A 20,113-nucleotide genomic window follows, 5' to 3' on the forward strand; every position below is an offset into this window, starting at 1 on the left:
CTATTCTATAAACTACCATTAGGATTGTAGAGGACATTGGGAAGAAAGCTCATGAGGAGACATGCTGCCTCTAAAGTTTCTATGGAAAAATAAATCAAAATACCACTAGAATCTCTGGAGGTAAAATAACGAAGAGCTCTAGAAATATTGCATGTTCTCTGTCCTCTGTAATTAAATCAGTCTGTTACTAGCATATGCCTGGATAAATATCCCAATAGGTTAGAAAAATATGAGATATGTGGAACAGAGCGTGTGTGTGTGTGTGTGTGTGTGTGTGTGTGTGTGTGTGTGTGTGTGTGAAGTCTCACATCAGGGCAGGAAATATGGATGTATGGATGAATCAATAAATGAATAAAAGGTATGAAGCCAACTGGATAGTCATCTGGAATAAACACGAAGTCAGATCCACATTCCACACCGTACATACAAGGACAAACTCCACATATATATGTGTGTGTGTGTGTGTATATATATATATATATATGAACCAATTAATAACTGAAAGGAAACAGAATTCTCTCCAATTCCAAAAAAGAAAAGATAGATCAACTTGTCTGATTAAAATTACTGCACAAGGGCTGGGAGTTTGGCCTAGTGGTTAAAGTGCTTGCCTAGCATGCATGAAGACCCGGGTTCGATTCCTCAGTACCACATACATAGACAAAAGCCAGAAGTGGTGCTGAGGCTCAAGTGGTAGAGCTCTAGCCTTGAGAAAGTCCAAGGACAGTGCTCAGGCCCTGAGCTCAAGCCCAGGACTGGCAAAAAATAAATAAATAAATAAAAATAAAATAAAATAAAATTACTGCACAAGGGAATATATTTATAACCTATGTCACGGATTAAGAGCTAATCTTTCTAAAATGTACATGCTCATACAAATTCATAAATAACAAAGGAAAACACTAACTCAGATAAATAGAAATTCACAAATGGCCTTTAAATATATGAGAAGATAACCAACTTTATTCATTACAAGAAAAATGCATACAGAAACTAGACTAGGTAAATTATGCTGTTTATGTAGCAATTGGCCAAGAGCCCAAACTTTATCAGGCCTCTCTACTTAGAGAAGCCGCGAAAAGCAAGCTCTCCTATGTGGCAAAAATAAATGAGCAAATATGTAAAGGGCAATTGGGTAACATCTATCAAATTTACAATGCATAGGCCTTTCCTCCAGTAATCTCACTCCTGAGAACTTCCCCAAAGATAGACCTACAAACACATGAAGCAACATATCTACAAGGTTATTTGATACAGCATGATTTATTTCAGCAGAAGCAGACAAGCATTCACCAATAGGAGTTGGTGAAATAAATTATGAGCTTATGGTTTGTCCACCCAATGGGAACTGTGCAGCTGCTTGGAAACAAGAAGAATGAGGAAGCTTTCATACACTGATGCAGAAATGACTAGAAGACAGACAGGCAGGGGGAAGTGCCCAGGATTTATATATCTTATTTTTGATTCAAGAAATTAGGGAAAACAGGAGAATATCTAAATTTTACTTGTATTTTTTTCTAAAGAAGCTACAACTTATTAAATGAACAAATAAAAGTGGTTGTCTGTTAAGGGCAAGACCCGGAGTGGGAAGCTAGGGAATTCATTTTCCCCTAGAAGCCTGTTGTTTTTCTTTTAAATTTTAACCAGGGAAATGTATTTTTAAAAATAAATCTTAAGATATTTACTATTATGTTCTCAACTTTTTTCAGGACTTACCAAGTATTAAGTGAAAAGACACCTTCTCCTCTCCCACCACCATCCTCCTTATCTATCCTACACCATGGAACAAGGCTCAGGAGTCCATCTCAGTGGGGAAAAAAGGAGGTCAAAGATAAATGCAGGTTATATTGCTTAGAAAAGAAAAGCAGTGGCCTGGTGCGGTGGCTTGCACCTGTAATCCTAGCTACTCAGGAGTCTGAGATCTGAGGATCACAGTTCAAAGCCAGCCTAGGCACTAAAGAATGTGAGACTCTTATCTCCAATTAATTACTAGAAAATGGAAAGTGGGGCTGTAGCTCAAGGGGTAGGGTGGTGCCCTTGAACTGAAGAGCTCTCAGGGATAGCACCTCAACCCAGAGTTCAAGCCCCATGACCCACAAAAAAAGAAAGGAAGGAAGGAAGGAAGAAAAAAAGAGAGAAAGAAAGAAAGAAAAAGAAAAGAAAAGAAGTGATTTTACATTTTGATATCAAAATGTCTCCTAAGTAGTCCCAGAGACAGGGAACACATGCAGAGCCCAGCAGCCCTCTCCTACCCCCACTTGCACCTCCTTCCCTCCCCATGCTAAATGTTCTCAGCCCTGATAACATCTTAGAGTTACCTGGGAAGCTTTGGAGACAATTCCAGTCACCAAGTCAAGACTACAATCAATGTCAGATCCGCAGGCTTCCATCAGCTACCCACTCAGAGCAGACACCAGCTAATTGTGCAGTGGTGCATGGAGCTAGTTGGCCAGCATCTTACTCTCTTGGATGGTAAGCTCATGGATGCTCTGCAATTGCTCTGCTTGTCACTGTGCAACACGTGCCTAGCAATAAATGTGAATGAATGAATAAATGAATCAATTAATCCTGTATGTAACCAAGGAAGCAGAGAGCCAAGCACACAGTAAGTCAACAGATAGGCCAGGAATCTCTGACAGGTCTTCAATGAGAACTCATTAGACTCAATGGCCTACAGTGAGACCTAGCAGTGCCACCCCTACCTGGCCCTGGCCCCTTCTTCGGTGTGACAGGAACTTGTTTGCCTCAGGGAGTCCATCCATCTGCCCAGGAAATACAGATCCTCAGCTCCGATTGACTTGCTGAAATCTCTGAGACAGCAAATGACATTGGCATTCTTGCTTTGTTCTGGTTTATCTGTTTTATTTTTGTTTTGGTTTGGTTTTTTTACCATATAGGCAAAAGGCCTTGGGGTGTTGAGCAGATGTCCATGTCATGCTCTTGAACATGCCAGCCTCCAGAACAGGGAGCTGAATAAACTCCTGTGCTCCATAAACTACCCTGCCTCAGAAAGTTTATTAGCACAACAGAAAACAGACTGAGACAACCCTCCCTGGGTTTCCAGCTGATGAGAACATGAGAATAAGAGGATGAGGCAGAGCCTCTGCTAACTGTGTAAAGTGAATTTACAGCCTTAGTCAGCTCAAAAAGATGCCACGCGCCACAGATGCACAAGTCTAGTCAACAGGCTGGCAAAGGAAAGTAAAAACAGTGAATTAAGGCCAGTGAATAACTCATGGGATTGGGGTTCAGCCACACAGGCCTGGGGTGCTGGCTGAAGAAGTAGTTCTGTCCCCTCATCCCTTGCAGGTTATAGTATGGTGTTTCTTGCCCAGAATAACCTCCCCCAGTCAACAAATTTGCTCCCTTTCTCCAAGTCTGAACTAGGGCTGCTCCTCTGTGAAATCATCTGAGCCTTTCCCCGGGGCCATGTTCTCTCCAAACTCTATCTCCCTACACTGTTCACCATCATAGCAACTGGCTCTCTGTCACCCTCCCTATCCTCAGGCTTCCCCCAAAAAGGATTAGTAACATCAGCTCAGCTCTAAAACAAGTACTGTTTTATATCAGCCTTCTCTACCTCATTCCAAACCAGAACTAGAGAAGTTTTGTCAAGCACATCTAATACTCCGCTCTTCCTCCTCTTCTCTCATTACAGCAAGAGTAATTTAAACCATGTCCTTGGAAGACAGGAACAAACGGGAATCAAAATCCAAGTTCCTTAGACCCGGTGTGGTGGCACACACCTGTAATCCTAGTACTTAGGAGATAGAGGCAAGAGAATTGATCGATCAATCATCAAGTTTCAATTCAAGGCCACCCTGAGCTATAAAGCTCAACAAACAAAATGAAATTCCAGTTCACTTTGCAACACAATCTGGAGTTTACTCGCCTCACATGGATTCACTTAGAAAACCATCATGAACCCTGGCCCCACCTCTTTTTGTCAATGTTCTAGGAATTGTATTCTAGAAGCTGAGTGGAGGGAGGCCATTCCATTTCTGATGGTGGATGGTATGTGGGCATGGCATATTGGAATTCTGGAGAAGAGGACAAAGAAGAGGAATTACACAGCAGAGATCAAGGAGGGACCCATGGGAGGAACTAACGCCTCAGCTGAGTCCTAGATGACACGTAGAGAGAGATGATCCAGGCCAAAAGAATAACTTCTGCATCCACAAGGTAGCAGAAAAAGACTCTGTGAAAGTCAGGACACAGTGAGAAAAGTTTGACAGGCCTAGATGCTAAGATGCATGAGCAGGAGTATCACTGATGAGACCGGAAGGGTTGGCTGGAGAGGCCACATGCGTTGCTGGAGGAATTGTGGAGGAATTCTGTTCTTACCTTTGGGAAATAAGGGCCCAGTGTTGACAAGTGCTAGGTAAACTAAGGTGGACAAGTTCCAGAGAAGTGGTATTCAAGATATATATATAAGGAGTTGGGAGGTGAGAAAGTAGAGGTCAATGTCACAGTCTTGACAAGGTACTACTTGAAAGAAATGAGGGCTTGGACCTCATTTCCCCAGAACATAGTGGAATCACAGGCATCAGTACAAATGTATCTCCCTCTCCACCATCATGTGGAAATTATAAACAATTTTCAAGGCTCTGCCTCCAAAGCTTTGACTTCTAATTTCCCATTTTTACCTACAGAAAGAGAGTGATGCTATAAAGTCTGATGAAGAAGGAAGGAAAGAAAGAAAGATGGAAGAACGGAAGGGAGGGAGGGAAGGAGGGAGGAAGGGAGCGAGGGAGGGAGGGAAATAAGAATCTCTCAAAGCATAGGACTATCATATTTCTGTCCTGGCCCTATAAGGCAGGCTATGGCCCTGGCTGAGAAAAAGAATCACCCACCTCCCCCCTCCACCTTGCTCCAGTCAGAATTCCCCTATGACATGTCTAGTTCTGCAGAAAGACCTGGCTTTGTGCTCTTTCTGTGTCCTTATTGCTTTTGGCAGGCAGGTGAGACAAGCAAATAACACCTTGGTGAGCCTCTCTTCTCTGAACTTGACCTCTGCCCAGACCTGTATTTCCTCTTCACACCTCCCAGCCCTGCCAAGGGAAAGCAATGCTGACCTGTCATGTTCTAACCTTAGACCAGCCCGGAAGGTATGGCACAAAGGGGTCAAAGGGCACACCTCCCCCTTCCTGGCAAGTCACCACAGACACTTCCTATCTACATCCCTGTTATAGTGGACAAAGCCTCACACACCTAGGAGTGTCTCTAACAGACTGAGCCCAAGAGGAAGATAAAGGAAGTCAGCTTGTACACCATACACCAGCCAGAGGCTGAGTCCTGATGTTAGCTGACACATGAATGAAGCACCCTAGGAACCCAGCAGGACCTCACAGAGGAAACCTCACCCCACCCGCATGTGCTATGGAGTGTGCACCCCTTATTCAAGTATCCTCATCCAAGCTGTAAGAGGCCCATGGAAGTCTTAAGTCCTGCTAAAGCAGGGAAGAGTTTCAAGTCAACTCAGGGCTGAGATGTCAATCCCAGCCTCTGTTTTCCATCTGTAAAAGGGAGATGCAGGTTTGTTTGGGGATTGAAGACTGTGTCATAGGAGCCTCCCAACAGGGCATCGGGCTCACAGCAGAGGCCCAGCACATGCTTGCTGTCCTCTGGGCCAAAGCTCACCATCTCCCAGTGTCCAACAAAGGCAGCTGGCCATCTAGCTGGACTATCTTCTTTTCCTTCAGGGAGGACAAGAGCCCTGGAGCCATCGCCCCTTCTTATCACATGAAAGGGGGCTGCTCTCAGGGAAGCATAAGAATGCAGCTTCAGCTGTCGGGGCAGGGCCTTCACACACATGCTATGGCTTGGATATGAAATGTCTCTGCAGGTGCCTGGCTGATGACACTATTTTCAGAGGGGGTGGAAGCTTTAGGAGGCAGGACCTGCCTACCTGTTCCTGAGTAACTTCCTCTTCCTCTGCTTCCTGTTCCCGAGGTGAACAGCAGCACCCCTGATGCCATGACGCTTAGCCACGAGCCAAAATAACTCTCCCACTTGAGTTGTTTACGACAGGGCCTTTTGACACAATGACGCCAAGTCTGACTAATACAAGATGGTCACCCCACAGGCACATAGAATTCCAAGCCTATCTTGTAGAGTTGGGACCAGAAAGAACTGAATCAGCCCTGCCACAGCCTTGGCCTCTGGATCAGTGGCCTTCATGAGACCCACTCACTGCCCAGTGTCCAGCTCCTGGGCCACCTGAGTTCATGCCAGGCTTTGTTTTCTTCTTAATGTAACCAGATCAGAGGCAGAGCTGGGACCACCTCAGGAAGCTCCTGTGGCATCTGCCTAATTCTCACATCCTTCCCCAGGCAAATCCAGGCTGAGATGGGACCCTTGGTGAATGACTTAAATGTAAGATGACAGTCATCTGAGCCTGATGCATGGCTTCTTGTAGTCTGCTCATATTCATAACAAGAAGACCCATCATGCCTCAGGAAGGGGTCCTTAGACTGCATTTCCCAGGGCACACACACACACACACACACACACACACACACACACACACACAGGTTCATATCAGAAGTCCTAGGAACAACAAAATGTATGCTACCCTGGCACATATCCAGCAAGGCTCTGATCCCCAGCTGGCAAATAATTGGATATTTCTTTAATAATAACATCCCTTGAATTCAAATATCAGAATGTATCTAGGACAGTTGTCCCCAGTCATTCAGCTTGGGCCTCAAGCATAAACAGCAGACCAACAGATTGTTACCTCTATCCCACCTAGGGACATTCTGGGCCCACCCAATGACACACCATGACATATTTCAAGCAATTTATCCAAGAAAAAGCTTCCACCTTCATAAAACCACCCATGAAATTAAAGGAATGAAGAATGTTAGGTAGATACAGATAAAACATGGCAGACATTAACACATGGCCCATCTTGGCACTTCTTGTTGCCGTGGTGCTCAGGTTTCTGTTCAGACATTACTTCCCAAGATGTCCTGGGTATCTGGTCAGCCAATGAAAAAAGCCAAGGTAACACATGTACACGCCATCAAGCAATCAGTTCAAAGCCCAAGGGAGAAGCTATCAAAAAAGAGCCCATACAAGAAAGAAAGAAAGAAAGAAAGAAAGAGAGAGAGAGAGAGAGAGAGAGAGAGAGAGAGAGAGAGAGAGAGAGAGAGAGAGAGGAAAGAAAAACTTCCCTGCGCTGAACTCTTTGGGACCCCTCTCTGAATGGAGAGTCTCTCTACTTTCTTTTTTGCTGCTTACTTTCCAATAAACCTGCTTTGCCTATGTTAAACACTTTTCTGCCTTTTAATTCTTTGATGCATAGAGAAAATAAACTCCCACCCTTAGATGGCATCAAAAGCAACTTAGAGAAACATTCCCCATCATCTAGGTTTTTCTATGACAAATTTATATCCCTCCATAGATAAGGCTCTAGATAGCTAATTCCATTTTCAGAAACCAAGACCCATAAATGCTGGGGCCCAGGGGATTTCAGACCAGTGGCTCAGCCACTGCAGCATCTATCTCCCATGATCTTTCATGGCTCAAAGGACAAAGCCTTCCCCTCAACAGATCTAGAATGAAACAGGGACATCCAGAACAGATCTGTAGCTGTCTGTGCCATAAATAAAGACTCAGCAGCTCTCACCGAGATTCTGTGGCCACATGTTCAGAGATAAAACAAATGGAGAAGAGAGAGGAAGTAAAGAGAGAGATAGAGAGAGAGAGAGAGAGAGAGAGAGAGAGAGAGAGAGAGAGAGAGAGAGAGAGAGAGAGAGAGAGACTGAGAAGGACATACAAAGGTGGCCTATTATTGATGAGAAATAATATTAGTATTACTGATAATAGTCCTTTGAGCTTGTGCTACATGCCAAGCCCTAGATTCACATTCAGCATATGTTAATAAGTTCCCTGAAGCCATCATTGTTTCCATTTGACACCAAGCAAAACTGAAGCTCAAGGTTGTGCAGATTCTCCACTAGTAGATAGAATAAACTAAGACACCTCTATGTTCCAGTCCCTTGCTCGTTACATCAGTGACTGCTTCTTCCAGACTGTGGACTGTAATCCAGGCTAAGCTACTTCCTAGCTTCATAGGACTGGTGGCCTCTTTCCACTCCTACCTGCTTCCTCAATTATAAGATTAGAGTAATGCCTTCCCCTTACTCCATCTTGCTGGGGAATCAAAAAGGATCAAGGCTGGGAATTGCTGTGGAATCTGCAAGGGATCATGATTGGAGAGCATCTCCTGACATTCCCACTGAATTGAAGTGAATTTCTCCAGTGGAGATGATAACCTCTTGACATTCCTTGTTGCTCTGCAAGGAACTACGTCTTCCTTTTTTTCTACAGAGTCAGAATCAGTCCCATCCAAGCTAACCTCAAATACCAGGAGCCCTGGCTCTTCCTCATACCTGAACCGTCTTATCCAGAGTGATCACAGGACTAAAACACAGAGCCAGGTTATACAGGGACCCACCATGGGGAAATGTCACGATTGTTTTTCCCATGTGAACTGGGACACAAAGGATGAATCCTAGAAAAGGACAGAAAAATTCCACCACACTGAGCTAAAAAGGGGCCTAGGGTTTTTTAGACCCAACAAAATCAACAATGAATTGGCTTGGGAAGAGGAAAAAGGATGGCATTTCTTTGAGCTAATGAGACTAAAAATAGTGTAAGGTTTTCCACCAGGCAGCAGTGGTCTTGGGGATGTGGCTCTGAAGTATTTGTTAGAATGCTGGTTCTGCTGGTATTCTTACAGCTGTTCATACCAAGAGATGCTCACCCAGCTCCCAGAACAATAGGAGAGCAGCCATGTGTCCTCAACACTGTGCCTCTGCATGCAGGTCCCCTCCTAGGAATGCTTTTCCTTCACCCTACATGGAGTTGTTTCCTAAATCCTGATTTCTCACCATTCTCTGGGCAGCATTTCACAAAGGATTTTCCCAATGCACCCATAATAGTAGAGGAGAATTTGTAATGTGGGGGTGTGATGAGCAGAGCCTTGCCTGTAGAGGCCACCACTAGCATGAAATGGCCTCTCAATCTGTTTTATCTTTTAAACTCCTGAAAAAAATGTACCTATTTATACACAACGGAATTCTATGCTGCCATCGGAAAAAAGGACATCGCCCCATTTGTAAGGAAACGGAAAGACTTGGAAAAAATCATATTAGGTGAAGTAAGCCAGACCCAAAGGAACATAGGCTCCATGGTTTCCCTCATTTGTCGTAATTAGTACAAATCTTGGACTCTCCTAGCAGAGGATTACAATAGCTCAAAACCTAGATACCTAAGGCCATATAGGATAAGGATGGAAACAAGAGCTATATAATGTGGGATTGTTGTTCTTAATGTACTATGTTATTTCTTATCTCTTTTGTTGTCCCTTGGTTATTCTCATATTGTTACAGTATCTTACCTTGTTATCTGGTATAATGTATAGATGTTTATTTGTTTATTTGAAATAGGGAAGGGGAAACAAGATAAGGGAGGGAGTGGGGGCAAGGAAATGAGGACAAAAACATAAGAAGGAGTATCAATATGTATGACGTAATGTAACTTCGATGTGATGAATACAATGTAACCCTTCTATTAATTACAATAAAAATGATATCTATTAAAAAGAAAGCCAAGTGAGAGTGTGAGGCTTTGAGTTCAGGACCACTAAAACTTAATTAATTAATTGAATTCTAAAATCAGATTGTTCTTTAATCTCACAGATATAAGAGAGCCATGTACCATTAAGAGACCTCTGGCTTAACACAACCAACGTGCCATGTCCTAGAGGACCAAGGTAACTATTCTCTGAGGCCCTCAGTCTCAGAGCTCCTATGACTATTTGGCAAATCACTAATTCATTCATCAATTCATTCATTTACTTACAAACTAATCCATTCTAAAAGTGTCAGATGACTGCAACAAGGACCCCAACAGGAACTAACCACAAGGTTCTAGGAGCAGAGAGGTAAAGACTAGGAAAAACATTCTTGCTAGGCTGAAGCCCAGCCAAAAATAAGCAGCCATCTAACCTGGGGCAAGCCAGTTCACCACTCAGTTTCCTCATCTATACTATGGGTGTAATAGAGTCATGGGATTGTCATGTCAAATGAATTCAAATCACAGCAGTAAAAAGCACTTAAGGGCTAGGAGTTTGTTCTAGTGGTAGAGTGCTTGCCTCGCATGCACAATGACCCAGGTTTGATTCCTCAGTACCACATACATAGAAAAAGCTAGAAGTGGTACTATGGCTCAAGTGGTAGAGCTCTAGCCTTGAGCAAGCCAAAGGGCGCAGGTCCTGAGTTCAAGCTCCAGGACTGGCCCAAAAAAGCACTTGAAAGGTGTCTCTTTCATCCAAAAGGTTTACTAAATGTAATGTATAAAGCTGAGACCTGAGGAATGAACAGAGTTAGGATATGGAGGTAAAAGATCTTTGGCAGTAGATAAGAGTGTATTAAAATGAGGAAACGTGGGGCCGGGAGTTTGGCCTAGTGGTAGAGTGCTTGCCTAGCATGCACGAAGACCCGGGTTTGATTCCTCCGTATCACATACATAGAAAAAAGCCCGAAATGGTGATGAGGCTCAAGTGGTAGAGTTCTATCCTTGAGAAAGTCCAAAGACAGTGCTCAGGCCCTGAGCTCAAGCCCACGACTGGCAAAAAAAAAAAAAAAACCGTGTTTGAAAGCACTCAATAAATTACTTCATGCATTTCTTATACACATACATTCTTTAGGAGAAGTAAGAGTGGTACAATCTGTGTGTGTGTGTGTGTGTGTGTGTGTGTGCATGTTGGTTCTGGAGCTTGCTGGTTCCTGGGCATTGCCCTGAGCTATTGGGCTCAAAGCTACTGCTCTACCAGTTGAGCCACAGCTCCACTTTTGGCTTTTGGAGTGAGTGCTTGGAGATAAAAGTTTCACAAAGCCTGCCCCAGCTGCCTTTGAACTGCGGTCCTCAAATGTCATCCTCCTGAGGAAGTAGGATAACAGGCATGAACACTTGGTGCCTGGGTGAGTAACACACTCTTGATAATCACTCTGTTTATCACTCCCTGGCATATGGGTAGGTGGTACATATTGGCAACTGAGTCAGGTAAGCTTGCTGCAATGTTCTAAGCAGAGTGCCAAGTCCTGAGTCTGAGTCTCCACCCTATCAGTGTGAGTTTCTGGCTCCTTTTCTTTGACACACCCTACATACATCCAAGAATGATCAAATCTCCTTTCTCCTCCTTCTTTCTGCTATTCTACCATCACCTCTAGCCAGAAGAGAGGTCTTAGCCAAGATGATTAGAGAGAGCCCATGTCCCACCTCATCAAATGAGAGGAGAAATGCAGGCTGGGAACCAAGAGCCCTGGACTTAGAGTCAAGTTCTGCTTGTGCCAGCTGGCAGCTCTGTTCCCTTGAGCAACCACACAATGGGCTTTTGATAAGATACAATGGCCAGCCATACCAAGAGTGTTCCTGGAATTCTGGACATCAGATGTGCAAACCAGAAAAGTGTGAGGCAAACAGAAATAACTGTAACTCGGTCCCGAGTATCCAGCCTCACCCACCTTCTTCCCTGCCCGATGTTCTTCCCCCTCTACCACCCCATACCTGAGTCACGCATCCAAACAGAGCAGCACTGCAGTCTTCTGATGTCATGGCTGACCCCTAGGTTTGGTCTATGAGGGAGGACAAGGAAGGAGAGCCTTCAGTTGCTGCCATGAGGTTGCCACACTCCAAGTTGGCATGAGTCGGCCATCCGCAGTGGCAGGGCTAGACCACAGTTTCTCTGTTGAGGCCCACATCAGGGACAAGGGAAACTGATCCTCACCTGTCTCTAAGAGGCCAGGGTGGTGGCATTTCAGATCCCCAGTGACTATAATCCCACCCACCTCTCTGCCAGGCCCCTGTGCTATCAACCTCATTCTGGCCCGCTAGACAAGAGTGGGCCAGAGGCTTCTGAGAGTGCTTTCCATGGGGTCCCAAACCCATCCACACTGCAAAATCTAGGGGAGTTACTTGGGGCCTCTGCCCAGCTCCCTGGGGTGTGCCCTGCCTTAAAGATCACAGCAGGCTCTCTGCCATCCCGTCAGAGAGACATTTTGTGTTTTCAATTACTATTCCCCTCTTACATCCCAGTCTGAGCTCAAATGCCAGGCTATATTAGGTCATGCAAGCCAGGCCTGTTGTTCTTTCTCATTAGCCACATCACATTGTATTTTTAGGGGCAGCAGAGATTGAGGCCATGCCAAAGGGTGAGTTTTCTTCCGGAGTGCCCACACAGTACCTCCATAAAAGCATCACACATGAAGGCCCAAAATTTCTTATTCCTGCCATGCTCTGGAACAGAACCACCTCAGAAAACCAGGAACAGATGACTGGATAAACCCAAGATCTTGTGCCCTAACCTGGTTTCTTGTGACCCAGTACAAGCGGACAAAGGTGCAAGATTCTAGAGCTGACCAAATCGCCCTTTATAGAGCAAAGATCCACCCCTCCTGCCCCTGTCCCTCTGCATGGCCACACCGCTCCAGTATGTGGCCTTTGTGCTCTATCCTTGTCATGCCCATGGTCTCTATGGCAAAGTACAGTTTTGCCTGCAAGATGCTGCCCTTGCAGCATGGCCTTTGATGTTCTGAGTAAAGGAAGGTCAAGAAACCTGTTTCTCAGACGAGGAAGTGAAGACAGCAAACAAGAAAATGATGTGTTCAGAATCATAGAAATAGTTCAAGAGAGATCAGAACAACTCAGCCCCTGGGTCCAGTTCTACTGCCCATAATGACCTATGCCCCATGAGAGCAAAAATGGAACTGTTGTCCATTGACTTCCTTTCCCAAAAGCACACCTGATGAAGGGAAGAATTCTGGATACTCTTCATGCCACACACCCAGCCCAGCCACACGGAGGGGCAGGAAGAGCTTTCTATGACTTCCACTTGTAGTCTTTCCCCTATACCTACCTAGTCATAAAATGACTACCTCTCTCTTTATGCACATGCATACACACACGCACACACACACACACACACACACACACACACATACACACACTCTAGTCACCTAAGGGATGCTGCATGCAGGGGACCCTTTGCACATCTCCAGATGGGTAGACAGGTCCTCTCCTCTAGTGAGCTGTGAATGGCTTCCACAGGCACTGACTGAGCATTGTAGCAATGTCCTAGCAAAGGGCAGCAGGAAGGCTGAAGGATGGAAGCATGGCTGGATCATTGAGATTCCTGCATCTGTGATAAGACCTGACCTTGTGATAAGACTGCAGCGTGAGGATGTTCAGGGACCAACCTTAAATACTTTCTTAGCTCTCCACCCATGAAGGGTTTTGACAAGTCTTTCAGCTATAGCTCTTTAGCCTTTCTTGTCCTTTCTACACCATGGATCTGACCAAGCAGTGTGGCTGGGGCAGAGGAAAGGCTGGACTAGGAAAATATTCCCCAACCACAGAGCAATTCTCCTTATTTGGGTGGTTATATTAATTTCTGCTTCCAAGTCCCAGCTCCACCTCAAGCTGTAAAGGTAGATTCATTCTACTTAGGGCTCCATAAAGCTAATGGACTCCCAAGTATAATGAATCTGGATCATGATATAAAAAGGGTCTTGCCTTTCACCACTCTCCTGACCACCCCTCTCACACCCACCGCCTGGCCTCAGACTCTTCCCCACACCTTCCATCTCTATCCACATGGCAGTAAAGGCCCCAAGATCAAAAAGGCCATTTCAAACTCTCTCTACTTGCAGAGCGCTACTACATTAGGCCCCAGCTGGAGAGTAGGAAGGATTGGTTTGTAGAGAGGTAAAGCATAGTGTTGACACATCCAGTGATTTCAGGCTAGATGAGGAGGAAAGACATAAAACACAAAGAAAGGAAATAAAGGAGGGATAAAAGGAGGGAAGGAGAAAAGGAGAGGGAGAGGGAAAAAAAGCAAATAACATGATCAGACAAGGATCAAATAATGTCAGAATGGATCAAATAATATTGTTAGACAAGGATCAGGAATGCCCTGCCCCATATGGGTTAATTAAGTACCCAGAAAGATCATAAATGGGAAATTAATGTGGAGAATTTGGGGAGCTGGTGACATCTTAAGCTTCCCTTGGGAAGACAATGGAAATGATGGATTTCCACACATGATCTCCATCACTCACGACTTGGATTGAGACATGAATGACCTTGATAAACTAAAGATAGAATCCAATCATCCTACTATCATCACCTCTGCTCTCTGTTCCAGTGTTGGGAGACTTCTAGCAGCACTTTGAAAAACCTGGGGATATGAAGAAAGGAAAACCAAGTATCTTGTCCACCAAGAGCTTGGCATCACCACCAACCAAAGAGCATAGCAGATCTTTTGCCTCCCTCTCTTTGGTGCCCATTGTCCTGCCCTAGCCACATCTTTAAAAACCAAGACCAACAGAACAAGTCACTCCTGCTCTCCAAACAGGGGCCAGGGACTAGGTTCCCTCTTTTCCAGTTGTTTGGGTTTGGGTTTGGGGTTTGGTTGTCTTGCTATATGGCCCGGGATGGCCTTGAACTCTTAATCCTCCCATCTCAACCTATCCAGTTCTAGACTTATAGGCATGCAATGCCACTCCTCATTTATCAGGTTTAATCTCTGTCATCTACCAAATCAACTTCTGGTGGCTAGCTGGAGAAGCAGGCACTTGCACATCTGGAGATGGTCTCCCTTGCAAGACAGTACTTTCTGGCTCTTGTGGACAGGCATTCTTCCTTATGGGCAGACATTTCTGCACTGTCTTTGTGAAAACCAGTGACCCTCTGGATTAAGATATATGCAAGCAGGAGGCCCACTCATGTACTGTTAATTTCAAGCTTTCCATGTCACTCCTGATACCACAAACTCACATAATGTGTGAATATGTTCTCTTATACTTGCTGGGTGCGTAAAATTTTGCTGAGCTGTGACTCCAGTCCTGTTCTTCACTGGTTAATTTTAGAACAGATCTTTCTTTCCATCCTTATGGATTCTTAAGCAGTGATCCATCTACTTTTAAGGTTCCTGGTGTGGGGAGAATCATATGACAGTGTCACCACCTCCATGATCTCTTGGTCTGGTCTGCACTGCAATCTCCTAATCTTAGCATCCTGTGTAGCTTTGGGTGACAGGCATGTCCCACTCTACCCACTTATAGGGTGAGAAAGTGTGTCTGTCATTCATCAGGCTGGCCTCAAACCCCAGTCCTCCTGTTCTTGGCCTCTCAAATAGCTAGGTTCATGAGTTAGTATATTTTTTAAAGAGCATGTCACTAAAGATACATGATATAAGTAATATAATAGCTTTTCTTATCTATCACCAGGCTTTCCACAGAAGAAAAGGCTCAGTTTACATATTGTATCAGCTTTCCGTCACCACAGGTATTTTCTAGGGGTGATGATCCAACTACTGAAAACCAGACAGGAAAAGAGAGGAATGGATAGCAATCCAAGTAGACATCAGTCTACGACAGCCTCCTTAGAGTCTATGGCTTCTATTTTTTTACTAAACCTCACAATTGTTCTCAGACTCATTTCTTCCATTGGTATAAACTTGTTCAACTAAGCAGGGAACAGTGTGCATTTATTTCCTCATGTCAGCCATCAGCACTGGTCTCAAATTGCCTTTGGAATAGGTAGTCATTCTCAAATGTCCAGGGCAAGTATTTTTTTTTCTTAATTACATATGTCTTCTCCTATTGGCTGATCTCTTTTTGCTGAGGGTTGTTTTTTTTTAATCTATGGCCATCTTCATGAATTTTTCATGTCCATCTTCTCTCATGATAGAATGTCTCCAGACTGTACTGTCTCCTTGTTCTAAGGAATTTTTCAGTGTTGCTACAAAAGTTTTGCATGATTGTCTCAGGGGAAAAAATGTAAATGTATACAAGAAAACATTAGAGGAAAAAAAAAACTGCCCACCAACTCTCCACCCACGAGATAACTATTAACAGTGGTTTATCTAAGTGTTTGTCCTTGTTGTTTAATATCTATAAGAACTCATTCTTCTGGGTATAATTTGTCTTTTTCTCTTAAAAAGATTGAGAATGGTGAGTTCTGCTAGGCATCAATGGCTGGCACCTGTAAGTGTGGCTACTCAGGAGACTGAGATCTGAGGATCATGGTTCAAAGTCAGCCCAGGCAGAAAAGTCCATGAGACTCTTCTCTTCCATTAATTACCAAAAAGCCAGAAATAGCACTGTGGTTCAAAGTAGTAAAGCACTAGCCTTGAGCACAAAGGCTCAGAGACAGTACCCAGGCCCTGAGTTCAAACTTCAGAAACCACCTCAAAAAAATGCAACAAACTATCCTATAAATGTTGTACATTATAAATGATTTTGCACATAAATTTGTTTTTATCCTTAAGTTTGCAAAATATTCTACAATAGGCCAAGCACAGTTGCTTATACCTGTGATCTTAGCTACTCAAGAAATGGATGGAGGTCCAGGAAGATCTCAGTTTAAGGCAGGTTGGGCAAAAAAATTCATGAGATCTCAATCTCATTTCAACCAATCAAAAGCTGGATGTGGTAGCATGCCATCTGTTATCCCAGCAGCCCAGGAAATATAAACAAGGGAATCACAATTCATTCTAGTAGACATAAATGGAAGAGCCTGTTCAAAAACAAAAAGTAGCTAAAGCAATGGGCTAAGGGCACGGATGATTCTACTGATAGAGTACTCACCTAACAAGAGCAAGGCCCTGAATTCAAACACAATTATGCAAAACCCCCAAAATGTTCAAGTCCACTGTACAAATATTGCAGGGTTAATGCCCTATATTTTGTAAGAATTACGGTCGCTTGTCATTATCTCAAACATGGACACATCATCACCACAATGATGCAAATTCATAGTGTTCAATAAGTAATAGTGAATTGTTATTAAGCAACTACTTTGCACCAGGCATTGTTCTAAACACTTGGCCTATACTGGGCATTGAATCATGGCTCAAATGGTAGAGCACCTGCCCAGCAAGTCTAAGGCAATGACTTCAATTCCGGGTACTGTCACACACACACACACACACACACACACACACACACACACACACACACACACACACATCTTATAACTGGGCACTGGTGGCTCATGCCTGTCATCTTAACCACTCAGGAAGCTCAGATCTGAGGACTGTAGTTCAAAACCAGCTCAGGCAAACAAACCCAAAAGACTCTTATCTCTGGGCCATGAATTTGGCCTAGTGGTAGAATGCTTGGCTAGCATGCACAAAGACCTAGGTTTGATTCCTCAGTACCACATACATAGAAAAAGCTGGAAATGGTGCTGTGACTCAAGTGGTAGAGTGCTAGCCTTGAAAAAGCCTAAGGACAAAGCTCGGGCCCCAAATCCAAGCCCCAGGACTGGCAAAGAAAATAAAAAAAGACTCCTATATCCTATTAACCAGCAAAAAGCCAGAAATGGATAAACAGGCTTCAAGTGAGAGTGCTTGCCTTGAGTGAAAAAGCCAAGCAAGGACAAGGCCCTGAATTCAGGCCCCAGTACTGGTACTAAATTAATTAATTAAAATCTTTCAAAAACACTTGACCTGCACTGATGCACTTACACACACACACCACACACACACACACACACACACACACACTTTGCACATGAGTAAACCAAAGCACAAAACAATTAAGATGTTCATTACAATTAGTCACCTTTTTTGTCTCACTTTCTCTAATCTCTCAGGACTTACACCAGGGCAAGGACAGGCTGGCAAGGCACCTGGTATATACCTGAAATAGAATGTACACCTGAAGGCTTCACACCACAAAGCCTGAAGCTGAGTAGTAGGGGATAAGCTTTAGAGGCTAAAATTTTCAAGATGCTAAAGGGAGGCTAGAAGGTCCCCTACCCCAGAGAAGCCCTGCCACCAGGTCTGCAGCTTCCAGGATGGAATTCAACTGTGAGTGTTTTCTGCAAAGACTTTTCCTCATCTAACTCTACAACAGCCCTACAAGATGAATAATGGTTTGGCCATTTTTCAGATGAGGACACTGATGCTTGGGAAACAGATTGCCAGAGATGGGGCTAGAATGTGAAACCCAAATCCAGAGAGAGAGCTAAAGAGCCAGGACAAGACCATGGTTTCCTTGAAGCCACCTCATCATTCTGAAAATAAGAAAGGTCTGCTGTCTCAAGAAGTAGATTTCTGCTGCGTATGCATCCTAAGATAGCTCTGCTGATGCCATCTGTTTCTTTCAAAGCTTTCTGAAGAATGCTGGGCTTCCCAGGATGACAGTGAGAAGAATTTCCACCATCTTTGGCAAGAGAAGTGCCAAAGGATCCAGGAGCAGACTGCCGTGCTGCATGCAGCCTTGGTGTGAAGAACAAAGGCTACACATGCGGGCATTGTGATCTGGATGCAATGGCTTCTAGTACACTGCACGAGGAGGTCCCTAAGGACGCGATCAGCTTCACCCTCACCTCTTCCCAGAGCCCTATCTCCCTTGTATTCAAGCACAAGCTCCATAAAATTAAAAAGCACCATATGGGTTACATTGTTTCCCTCTTCATGATTTTTCTAACTGGGCACAAGAATCCCAAGATTGCCAGGGACTGGTAGGTCATACCTGTAATCTTTTTTTTTTGCCAGTCCTGGGCTTGAGCTCAGGGCCTGAGCACTATGCTTGGACTTTCTCAAGGCTAGAGCTCTACCACTTGAGCCTCAGCACCATTTCTGGCTTTTTTTTTTTCTGTGTATGTGGTTCGGAGGAATCGAACCTGGGTCTTCATGCATGCTAGGCAAGTACTCTACCACTAGGCCAAACTCCCTGCCCCCATACCTGTAATCTTAATTACCACTCAGTAGACTGAGATTTATGGATTTTGTTCCACATCATCCCAGACAAGAAAGTCCATGAGACACTTAACTCCAAATAACCAGAAAAAAGGACCAGAAGTAGAGCTGTGGCTAACAGCTGTGGCCTTGAGCAGCAAAAGTTAAGGGACAGGGCCCAGGACATGAGGTTAAGCCTCAATGTCCAAGATGATTGACAGCATTTTAAGAGCAAACTGTCTATATTTTTTTCATATTTTCCTTTTGGTTTATGGCTGGAAGTTCTAACCAAATTTCTCACATAATAGGCACAGAAGAGTTGAAGACTCCAACCCCTGGTAGCAAAGGAAACACAAAAAGATGCTTTCCATGGAATCTTAGCAGATGGGAGGGCTAGGGGCCATAGCATGGCCAGCTCCTCTTGGCATGCATCCAGGGTCCATGAAAGTAAAGCTGTGTGGTGGCATAAGTTGTTCTTAACGTTCTGGTGCGGGGTCATAATGGGAGACTGTATGCAGCATTCTACAATCAAGGTGACAGCAGAGACATGAAAACAAAACAAGTGTGTTTTGTTCAGGAGACAGAAAAGCCAGCCTGGGATGAGAGATGAGCAAAGAGCACTAACCTGTATCCAGGAGGCCAGGGTTTCAGGACTTCTTGCCTGAAAACATGGTGAACATCCCAGGTTCTGGAAGTCCCGCTGTACTAAAGCACACAAAGCTGGAAAAGACAAAGCTAAGGGCCAAATCCTTGTCATGAATCACTCTAAATGCTAGGTATCAGAGCAAGCCTGCCAGCCTCACCCACTCAACCCACAGCAGCCTCCTCAACCAAAAGGCCTGCCAGCTCCCAAAACGGAGAAGTAAAGGTTAGCTAGCATCTACCAGATGCCACACACAGGTCTGAGCAATGCACCTAAACACCAGAAACTTCTCGTCCAAGTTGCAGCACCTGAGAAAACTGGCCACCTATCTGAAGTTAAAAAGTAAAGGTGGTGTAGTAGAACCAGGATTTTTAATTCAGGTTTTTCTGATTCTGAAGCTTAGCTTTAAACTACCCTTCTTAGGAATATTGGCCATTCCTTCCCAACCCTAATCCTGTCCCCAATTCCTAGCACATCTGGGAACTTCTGGAAGAGTGAACTCCACCCTACTCGAGCAAATGTTGGAAGAGAAAGGGAGAAGGGTGTAGTGTAGCCAGGGATAGACAAAAGCATGGTCTCAACAGGTCAGTTTGATGCTGTGAGGGTCTCATCATAGATAAAGACAAAGCAGACAAAACGAATCAATTCACCAGTCCCCAAGGTCCTTGAACAAATGTCTGATCTTATGGAAGGAGTTGACAAGGAAACCA

Source organism: Megascapheus bottae, chromosome 15 (genome assembly GCF_031878675.1).
Source record: "Megascapheus bottae isolate mThoBot1 chromosome 15, mThoBot2.hap1, whole genome shotgun sequence".
Classification (NCBI taxonomy): domain Eukaryota; kingdom Metazoa; phylum Chordata; class Mammalia; order Rodentia; family Geomyidae; genus Megascapheus; species Megascapheus bottae.